The sequence below is a fragment of the Nelumbo nucifera genome, chromosome 8 (assembly GCF_055504915.1).
Source record: "Nelumbo nucifera cultivar China Antique chromosome 8, China Antique-T2T, whole genome shotgun sequence".
In the NCBI taxonomy this organism is placed as follows: domain Eukaryota; kingdom Viridiplantae; phylum Streptophyta; class Magnoliopsida; order Proteales; family Nelumbonaceae; genus Nelumbo; species Nelumbo nucifera.
Window position 1 is genome coordinate 3,267,094 of NC_142656.1, and position 12,061 is coordinate 3,279,154.

Consider the following 12,061-nt stretch of genomic DNA (forward strand, 5'->3'; position numbering starts at 1 on the left):
ATCTGTTTCAAGTGGCAAACTCCCAATCCAACCAGTTCCATTTGGTTGGTTAAACAACCTACAACCAAACTGAACCAATCCTTGAACACTCCTAATTTTAGCTAAATAAAAGTCTAATCTCTAATAAAAATAATAGTTTAATCTCCAATAATTATTGAAAATTAATAGCAAAATACACAATTATTGAAAAAAATAAAAATACAATAAATATGATAAATTAAATTTAAAAGTTAAATAATAGTTGTTTAATCTCCAAAAATTATTGGCAATTCTTTAAATAACAAAATAAAAATAGATTTGTAAATAATTATTGAAAACATATTTATCAAAAAATACAATCAATAATTACTGAAAACAAAATAAATATTAATTTTAATATATATATATATATAAATATATAATGAATATACACTATTATTGTAAAATTATTACTAATAAATATTATATTTCTGAAATTTACTTTCTATAATTATTAATTGATACAAGTGGAATCAGTTATTTACAATATTATTTAGTTATTTAAATAATATTGTTATTTAAAATTTTAAAATATTAATTATTTATTAAATTGAATAATCCATAAAATTATAATTAGTACTATTATTATGTAATTCATTAATTTTGTAAAATATTAAATTATTATTAATATGAATATTATGAAATCTATTATAATTATTTTTCTACTGTTAAGATTTTTTAATTCATTACATAATTTCTTTATTTTAACTATTTAAAATTTAGTTAATTTAAAATTTTCGTTATTTAAAATTTTAAATAATATGTAAAAAATTAAAAAATTCATTATTTGAATTTTATTTATTTTAATGTTATTATGTAACATTAAATATTTTTTTATGTAATTATTTGGCTATTTTTAATGTTTTTTATTTAAGATATTTAGTTATTGAAATATTTAAATAATGTTTTGTTTTTTAGTGTTACATTTTTATTATTTGAATAGCATTTAAATTGAATAATTCATAAAATTATAATTTATATTCTCACTACATAATTTCATGATGAATTTTGTAAACATATAGAATTATTAATAATATTAATATTATTAAATCTATTATAGTTAATTTGTGTTTTGGATAAATATTTTAAATTTAGTATATAATTTCATTATAATATTTAAATAATTATAATTTTTTTAAATTGACACTTTCTTTAGATAGATGTAGATAAAAAAGTGGGGGAGAGGATAAATAGGAATTAGAGATAGCTTGGGAGGGAATCTCTCTACTAAATTATATATAATTTAAGAGATAAATAGGAGTTAGAGATGATTTAGGAGATAGATAGGAATTAGAGACAATTTAGGAGAAAGTGGGGTTTGGAGCAAGGAGAGGCATAGTGACATGGACTGATAAATAAATTGTCAATATTGATGAGGAAGCTTCTCCAAGGTTGGAGAAGTTCAAGAAGGTTTCATATGGTGTATCTCTTAGACCCTAAAAACCGAAGAAATGGGTATCATGCTTCCAGAGATTGGGCCTATGTGGTATGGGTTTCATAGGCACTACCGCCTTTCTGGGGTTTTCAGCAAAGTTGGATGAAGTGACTAAGGTGGCGTTTGATTGCATTTTTCAGATGTCTGGACTTGAAAATGTTGCTTTTCAAACATCTTCTTTGTTTGGTATGACCTCTTATTATAAACCTGAAATTGGATTTCAGATCTCAATTTCTAAGAGGTGGGGAGACCGCTTAATGCGCTCAAACCTACTAATTCAGAGGTGCATAAAAGACATAAATGCCCTCAAAGAAAATTTAATTTTACATGTTTTTGTCCTTCATGTAAATTAAATAGAACTGTCCCTGCGACCTAATGAAGCTCCACCGCTGCTCTCTCTCTCTCTCTCTCCTATATTCCCGCCACTCTCTCGCTCTCGCTCTCTGCCCTGTCTTCCCACCATTGTCGCTACAAGTTGTAGCAGCGGCTCTCTCTCTCCCCCTGTCTTCCCTCTCTCTCTCTCTCTCTCTCTCTCTTGTCTTCCCACCACTGCCACCGCCGCTACAAGATGCAGCGGCGGCTCTCTCTCTCTCCCCCTGTCTTCCCACCACCACCACTACTGCTGCAACTCTCTCTCTCTCTCTCCCTCCCTCCCTTCCTTGTCTTCCCACCACCACCACCGCTGTTGCAACATGCAATAGTAGTGGTTCGATGAATAATAATAATATTTTTATTAATTTATTAATATTTTTAATATTTTTTATTAAACTTACTTGTGTTATTTATTAATTATTTTTATTAACTAGTAATTATTAATTATTTCAATATTTTTATAGTCATTAATTTTTTTTTTAATTTTAATCATTTCATTTATTAATTAATAATTTATTATTTTTTACTTGTATTGTTTCAACATTATTTTGAGGTTGAAATTTATTTTTTAAGAGATAATGCAAATTGAACTCAACATTTCCAAATAATATGTTCTAGGGGTAAAATAGTAAAATCAATAAATTTCGGATGGTAAAGGGTTGCTCTAACACAAACAAACTCATGGATTCAGATCCTCTAAAAAGTAGGAAAACAAATTTTCATCTTTTCAGATTTCAGACACTTTTAATATCTTTTTAACTTTTCATATCTGAATTTTCAGATTTATCAAACGCCACCTAAGTGGAGTTATTGACACCGATCTTTACTCTAGACTACTTTAAATCAGTTGTGCCGATGTTAGGAGGAAGTTGGCCTATTCATCCCTTGCATGTATTGATTGATTATGAGAGACGGGATCAAAGAAGGATAATATTGAGTCATAGTTCGTTGCTGAAAGGGCTGATGGATTATCATAAGTGGGGAGGTGGTTTTGGTTTTCAGGATTTTCTCCTTTGAAAAGATCATAGAAAAGCAATAAGGTGTTATTCGAATGTTTCATTTTGAAAATTTAAAAACGAATAATAGATAAAATAATATTTTTCATCTTTCCATTAACGAACACTAACAACAGGCGAGAATTTAGTCAATTGTCAAAAAATTTCAAGGGATACATTGAATCATAAGTAGAGTTATTGGTGAATAAAACAATAAATATTTCAAAGATGGACTGAACTTGTGTGCCACTTTAGACTAAAACGAGGTGAACTTACTAAGTCCAGATTTGCAACCAACTTTGTAGTTGCTGATTTACATCCGAAGTCCAAAGATAGAAGATGAATAACATAAAACAAGAATCAGAGTATGGGCATATTTATTCTTTCCGTACCATATCTTTGCCGCATCATAAATTTTCCCTAATAAATTTGAAAGTTCAAAACACTCTCCCTTACTAATATAGAATAGAGAGACTCCTATAATAATTAATCCACCGCATCATAGATTTTTCCCTCTTTTTAATTCGTTCTCTTTCTCCAGAGTCCAGAACAGAAGCTTCTGAACCTCCTTTATCCGTTTTAGTATTCCTTGGTTTTCTCTTCTTTCTATGATTTTTTTCTAATTCTAGTTTTATTTCCAACACCTATAACTTTATTCTTAAAATTGTATGTGTTATGTAATCGTCAGAGCATGCTTTAAGCATGCATGGGTGTTAGAAATTTTAATCATAATAAATTAATAATACTTTCTTATGGCCAACTGATTTTTGTCCCGATAATCTTCTTCACATATTTCTTTGAACCGCCGTAGGAGTCTTTTTGTTTCGGAGCTTTGATCTCTGCAACGCATGACACCAAAAGTTGATTCGTTTGCTGAATCCGGATTTACTTCTTACACCCATCTCACAGTCCTTGCAGGTAGGGGTGTCAATTGGACTGTATTTGGTCCAATTCGATCTAATATGAATCTATTATAAATGGATCAGATCCAATCTAACCTAAATATGGTTCATTGACACTTATATTCTTATCTTCTATCAATGTATCAGATATTGGTTCAATCCAATATAAATTTATTATAAATAGACCAGGTCCAATCCAATCTGATGAATCGATTTTTATTGATGTATCGATTTTTTGGCTAAGTACCTCGTCATTTGGTCTGCTTCCAAGTGGCCGATGACTCAAGCCGAAGTAGAGAACTTTGGTTGTCGAGCTGAATTGAGCTGGGCATGCTAGGTGGTGAGCTGAATATAGTGCCGAGCTAACCAGGTGGTGAGTTGCCTGTGAGGTGTCGGGCTGACCAGGTGCTGAGTTGCCTGTGAGGTGTCGGGCTGACCAGGTGCCGAGTTGCCTGTGAGGTGCCGGGCTGACTAGGTGTCGAGCTGCCTGTGAGGTGCCGAGCTGACCAAGTAACGAGCTACCTGTGAGGTGCCAGGCTGCCTAGGTGCCGAGTTGGATTGATGAGCTTCGTTGCTCTTTAAAGACCTGCGAGGAACCAAATGTCAAAGGACCCGGGGTGGCTAACCCGGCGAGGTCGCTCTGATGCTTAAGTCAGTACTCTCATAGTAGACTTCGAGCTAAAAATCGCAAAGTGTGAGAGCTAGAATATGCTTACTTGCCCCCCCCCCCCCATGTCATTGGGGTTGGTGCCCATATATAGGCATTGTTTGGAGTGGGCTTCACGCACCATATCCGAGATTTCTGAGAAGTCGTTTAAGTGGTCCGAGATTCCTTGAGGTGACCGCCATGCACGTTGACCACCCTTCGGATCGTTCGGCACGTGGGCCAACTTCCAAGGATCGTGGGAGTGTTTGGATATGCATGCCGAATTCGTCGGCGAGCACATCTTGCAAGTCGCCAAGTCGGTGCATGTGCCAGGTCGCGCCTGGGCCAGGCTGCCAGGTCGGTGCTTGTGCCAGGCTGCCTACTCGTGCCAGGGCCAAGCCGCCAGGTCGTGCCAATGACAAGCTGCCAGCTCGCGCTTGTGCCAGACTGCCATCTTGCGCCAGGATCAGGCCACCAGGTCGCGCCTGTGCCAGTCCGCCAGGTGGGACACTATCAACCTAGCTAAGGCAAGTTGTTGCCAAAGTGGTTCCGGGTGTCACTTAGTTGTTCCGAGGCGCCATGTGTCACAATATCATTAGAGGGCCAAATCTGCCCTCATCACAATCCAATCAATATTTTAGACCATTAAGTCTGACTAGTCCACTGATTTTGAATTGAACGGGGTCCAATCCAAAACTAGTCCATTGACACCCCTACTTGCAAGTATGCAATGGGAACTTATCAAACCATTATTTATATGCAATTACTAAGTAGATAGACGTTGGATCAAAGCCTTATCAGGCCATTTTCCCTTAGACCCTATATTTCTTGAGTTCTCTATCTCATTTTCTTGTTTAAAACTTTAATTTGCGCCCCACAAAAGAAAATTCCCGATCGATTCCGCCACTGCACCAACCTCACAGCACTTGCATCGATGTAGTGGGAACATCTCCCTATCAATGAAAACATTTGACAGATGTAGGTCTGCAATGTGCTGTGAGGTGGCTGTGGCCTCTGGGAAGGATAACCCAACTCTTCCTTGCTTTGTCACCTTTCCCTGCCATGCGGTATTGATTGAATGGGGTTTTCATTACATTACCCATTTGACAGGATCTAAGAACTTTTAAAATGGAAATAAAGCTAAAAATTATAAATATATATATATATATAATGGGCACATTTTTAATATTATATATTAATCATATTAAATAAAAATATGTGTGATAAATAATAATTGTTTTATTGATGTTAGAAATGAAATACGAAATTTAAAACTGGACCAAAAATGAAATTATTCTCTTAGTAATTTGGTGGTGAGTGAATAATTCAACTTTTTGTGTTAAATGTGTTAACCCTTGATGTCATAATTAAATAATAAAAATTTTAAAAAATAAAAAAAAACACAAAATAAAAACAGAAATTAATTAAATTGAAATGCAAAATATAATGCCAACCCAAAAATTAATATGTTTTCCTATTTGATAAAGGATCAACAATTTAACCTTTCAGGATAAAATTTGTCAACCCTTCAAAACTTACCCAAAAGTTAAATTGTTTTAATGTTTAGTGATAGGTTAATAATTAATCTTTTTAGGTCAAATATGTTAATCCTTGAAGTCATAATTAAATAATAAAAAAGATAAAAACACAAAAAAGTTACAAAAATGAATAAATTTTATAGAAATCATTTGATCACATATATAATTTCATATATTCATCATATTAAACAAAAAATAAGTATAATAAATAAAAATTATCTTTATATACAAAATTATAAAACACTGTTGAAAGTTTTGAAAACATATTAATTATTACTATTCGAATAGACTTAATTTCATATATTAATTTCATATATTCATCATATTAAACAAGAAAAGCATGTGCTACTTACTAATAGAGTAAAAATATACCATGTTTTCATCAATTGGCTTAAACATGACCTGAACTTTCGAATAGACTTAAGCCTAGGCTTGGGCTATGTCCCTTATTGCAGGGGCTAAGCGGAACGGGTCTGCTCCTCACACATGGGTGCCTTACAGGCACATCCACCGTGCATTGGGAACATCTCCCATAAATAATAACTTAGAAATACAGGAAATATTCCCAATGCATAGTAAGATGCGAGTGTGAGGTCAGTGTGAGGCACCCTGTGTGAGGAGCAGATCCGGTCTCGGGCTAAGTCGGTCTGGCCCATGATCAACCATATCTTTAGATTTTTTTTTCCTTTTTTTTTATGTTTAGATGTTTTGGCCGCAGCCTATGTATACTGAGGAATCAACAAACTGAATGTATTTATTGTTAAGTTTCAAGAAAAAAGACGCTGCTGAGTGCTGAGTGCTGCAGTACAAAGCTACTGCATGCATACATCATAAAAGAAAAAGCATCCAACCTTTATTCTCACATATATAAAGTTATATCTAATTCTTATATTTCCTATTAAATTTCAAAAAGAAAAGATACTGAAGACAAAAAATTGGTCCATACATACCTTTAGAGCCATAACAGAGGCTTCTTTAGCCCAAAGCCCCAAAACCCGAATCAGCTTCAATGGATCATCAAAAAGACGACATACAAAGGTCTCATACAAAGTAATGGAAGGTTACTGCATTACTTTAAAGAAGATTCAATGGAAAGTTTTTTCTTTAGAATTTTCCAGGTTTTAGGGAATTTTGATCATAAGCCTCTGGGTGGGTCCCGGACCACCTTGTAAAGCCAAAAGCTGCCACTTAGAAAGATTCTGCCAAATGGCTCTCCTTTACGAACTTTTTTAAATGGCTTCTTTAAAGTAGGGTTGTTTATGGATGGAGTTCAAGCTTCGCCAAAATTCTAATGAGCCCAGCCCAAAATAGTGTAAAGTAGAGCCCGAAACTCAGCCCCTGAATAGGTCTATTTCAAAGCATCTCAGCTAGAACAACCTAATTAAAGCTTAAGAATCAGCCCCTACGCAGACCAGCTTGCACTCCTAGAAACATTAGGCATACGAGGTTAGATGATTACTAAGGTATTAGTATTGTCAAACAACAAGGTTAGATGATTTAGGGCCCATTTGTTTTGCAGTTAGAATCAGAATTAAAATCAAAATCTTCTGGAATCGGAATTGAAATGGTCAATTCTCATAATCTGTTTGGTTCAGTCAGAAATGAGAATGAGAATTAGAATCAATAAAAACGGGAATTCATTCCCAAGGGAAAGGCAGGAAATGGCCATTCCCTCAAATAGGAAAATGCCATTCCAGTAAAAATGAGAATGGAATTCTGATTCCGTCCAACCAAGCAGATGGAATCGAAATATCACATTCTGATTCCGATTCCATACCCTTATTCCCACAAACCAAACGGGCCTTTATATCTTCCAAAAACTAGCATTGGATTTGAAGACTTCTATCTTAGAAGTTGACGGACTCATTGTAAAAGCCCTTTTGGAGAATGACTTTACCACTCCTTGGTGCATAGTTTCTTAGATTGCTGACCGGCGACTGCTAGTGCTAGACAGCCTAGACCTATATATCCAAATTCTCCCGCTGCTCACTCAGGTTTATTCCGCTAGGTAGCAACGATATCGCTCATCTCATTGGGAGATACTCTCTGTCTGTCTATCTTACAAGTACTTAGTCTGTTGCACTTGCACCTTCTTTCTTACAAATGATTTGTATCACAACCTTTTTGTTGAGCAGTTGAAAAGTAATGGCGAGTTTAGTTAAGAGAACTGTGAAAAAACAAAGCTCAATTTGAAAGGAGTACAAATATAAATATGTAGAATGCAAAACATTGTATTTTGTATGTATTTATATTTGTATTCTTCAAACTGAGCCAAAGGTGATGATAAGTTTAAGAGAACGCAGTATTTAAACATCCCTTGATTGTAGAGCTTTACTCCGTTGCTTCTCCAATTGCTCAGTGGTTTTCTCACCTAGCTAGGTCTATAAATAGTACTGCCGTTCAGTTGGTGTCTTTCAATTTTCAATATAGAATTACTAACTACTAACTTTCTAGCTGATTGTGTTTTGTCTAATACTTTCATTGAACATTGAATGATTGTCTGATTAGCTCCAAAAAGAAAGAAAAGAAAGAAAGAAATATTGATGAATTGGTATGATAGTATTGGGCCAGCAGGTAATCCTTTCCTTACTAGCACATAAAAGATTTGGAGTGGGAGTAAAAGGGGGAAAGCAATATCATGACTCTAAATACTACTACTCTTATAAGCTGGGTTAGTGTCTGGGGTGTAATTGAGCCGAGCCAAACCAAACCTCGACATGTCCTGGCTCGGTTCAATTGAAAATACTATTATGTTGGAGTTCTAGCTTGTTTCAAACTTTATTTTCTATTACGAGTTCATTTTGATTAAATGTTTAATGAGTTTGAGTTAGTCTCAAAAATTCCAAAATTAATATATATTTGTGTATTTTATAATTACAATATATTTTTAGTAATCATACTTGGGCTATCAAATTTTAATCGAACTTTTAATTGATTGAACTTATTCAAACTCGAACTAGAACTATTTAGGGTAATGTTTGGCATCGATGATAATTTCTTGAAAATCACTGCCATGTTGGAGCCACGTCACCGTTAGAAGAATCAGCAATGAAAATTCTGTTTACTTGGCCGATTTTTGTGATTTTGAAGAAATTGGCCAGCCAAAATTTGACTTTTTATTGGCGATTTCTTGATTTCTAGCTGATTCCAAATTCCAATTTTTTTGAAGATGACATGAAATTCAATAATAACTCTAATGCAACAATAATTGTCCCTGGAGAATCATACCAAAAAGATTCAAAACCAACTTCTCAAAAATTGGCTTACATGGCAAAAATAATATCAAATAACAAAGGTGATGTTTGGCATCAATGCTGATTTCCTAGAAATTGATGCCACATTGGATCCATATCAAAAATTGAAAAATCAGTGATTTTTTCGTTGTTTGGTTGGCTGATTATGATGATTTCTGGGAAATCAGCAAAAAACCGATCCCTGAAATCTTCTTAGGCAAGGGATCACCACATTCGGCGATTCCCTGATTTTCAGGAAATTCTGATTCTTGTTAGGTGAGGTGGCATCCTATGTGGCAGGGGCGAGAAGGTGTTCCAATGCTTCAATGAAAAATAATCACTCTTGAAAATCAATACCAAACAATCACAAAAGTGAATTTAAAAAAAAAAAATCGGCTGACATGGAGGAAATGATACCAAATAACAAAAAAAAAATGGTGATTTTGAAAAATTACTAATTTCATTCATCACAGATTTTCACAAAATCAGGTGTGAGGAATTATCATTGATGCCAAACATCACCAAAATTTACTGATTTTTGAAAAAAAAAACAAAGTTTTAAAAATCACCAATTTTTAAAAAAATCGATAAGGAATAATCAACACCAATGCCAAATATCACCTAGATTAATGCTCAATTTGATAAAACCCCTATTCACAAGTGGAAACAGATATTAGATTCGGGGGGTAACAGGTGAGTGAGGGGGATATTAGCTTGTTACTATCAACGACAACGACTGTTGTTTTTGATATATGGCAAGTAGACTTATTCATGGGCTGGGTAGCCCGATGGCTCGGCCCGGCCCGGTCATAGTCGGGTTTTGTCATATTATTATGCCTGTGGCCTAGGCTCGGGCCCTATTGTCTAAGTCCAACCTGATTTTGGGCTGAGCTCGGGATTTCACAAAAAAGCCTGGCCCAGCCCGATAATATATAAAAATATGCCTGATCAATACCCTATACCTTGGTTCTACTGACAATTTGGTTCTCGAACTTTAAAATGCAATAATCCAGTACCCGAATTTTCAAAATGTGACAATTTAGTACTCGGACTTTCAAAATGTGACAATCCAGTACCTGTCGTTAACCAGTTCGTTATTCAACCGTGAAGTGGCATTTGAAAAGTCAACGATGCCCTTCGAATGCCATCTAATTTTCTTTATCAACCATCCAAACATTGGCAAAAAACTAAACAGTTCCAAATCCTATCCTCTTCTATTCAAAAAAGTTGGTGATTGTTTAGAAGAATCTAGAATTTGGGACTGTTCATTTTATTGTCAATGTTTGGATGGTTGATAAAGAGAATTAAATGGCATTCTTAGGGCATTTTTTACTTTTCAAATGTCATTTAAAGGTTGATTAACAGACTGGTTAACGGCAGGTATTGGATTATTACATTTTGAAAGTTTGGGTACTAAATTATCGCATTTTAAAGTTTGGAGATCAAATTATGGTCGAGCCAAAATATAAGGTATTGATCAAGAATTTTCCATATATATATTAAAAATATAATATTTCAAACCCTAGCGCAAATGTTCATTCAAACTCATCCCTGTTTTGTTTGAAGTTCAAAGACCTAATCCCCTTCACAGCGGTGGCCAAAGGTAGTGCTTCTACGATCTACACCCAAGCAGCGATCCGATGACCGGCGAGGCGACGGCATCCCTCCGAGCTCTGTCCTCGATTATCTCTTAGCAGAGTGGCGGCATCCCCATTTCTCGGAGATATGCTCCAATAGCGGCAAGCCAACAACCAATCCCCATTTCTTCGAGCTTTGTTCTGCTCCAAATACTCCCAAGTCCCAACATCAGGTTGACAACATCTACCGTGCAACGGTGAACTCAGATCTGAAGCGTTGGCAGTTCAGAAGGGCATCACCCATCGCTCTCTCTCTTAAGCAACCTCTCTCTCCAATTCACTAACCTATGATGAACTCATATCTGCAACTGCAATATCGGGCTTCGGCCTCGGGCCTCAGGCTTTTACGAGAGCCTGGCTCGGGCTTAAAATAAGACACGATTAATTGGATCGTGCTCGGGCTCAGGCCTCTAATATTGCCTTGATAATCAGTGAAAGTTCGGCGTCTACTGGCAAGAGGCGGGAGGGTTCGAAATATCAGTACACGATACCTTCAAATATATATATATATATATATATATACGATGTTGGCATTGGTCGGGTCAGCCTTAATATTGGAATTTTTGTGAAATCATCACATCAATTATCAAGAGGAATCCAATCCTGTCGTTGCCTGTTGCAATGAATCAATGCTCGAACCACCCGGGTCTCCTAGAGAACAACCTAACGTTGCTGCCACGACGGATGGCAACGAGATTAATTGGTAACTATCAAAGTATCAACGGGGTCCGGTGGTAGTAAACCGTCTGTGATCCAGTAGAAAGTTTCAAATTAAATCCCCACGTGTCGCATTCCTAGTGGGGGCCTTGATTCATCCTGGACTTGTTAGATGCGAAGTAGCGATGATAGATGATAGATAAAGATTAGAACAGACTTGTCGTATATCCCCTTTCTTGATTGGTTGTTCCTTGTTCGGGATAGAATGGTACTTTTGCGTTTAGTCGGTCTCTATAGCCCATACCATAACTAACACCACCATTAGTCCATTACCATGTGGACAAGATCGGGTATTAGGATAATCTTATAATTAGGTTTTTTTCTAATATGAATAAACAATAAAGAGAGAGAAAAAAAAGAATATCTTCCACTTCCAGGGTGTGTCCGTAGGTTTCGTCAGGAGCAAACTTCGATGTTGGATGGATATCGGGGGCAATAGGCCTGTCCCATGCTTGGTTACGGGCCATGCGGCGTGATGTGGGACCCACTTGGAAACAAAAGCTGCGACCCCTTTCCCAATTCTCAGTCCCCACACCGGGCGCCTCACACCGGCCTCACAAACGCATCC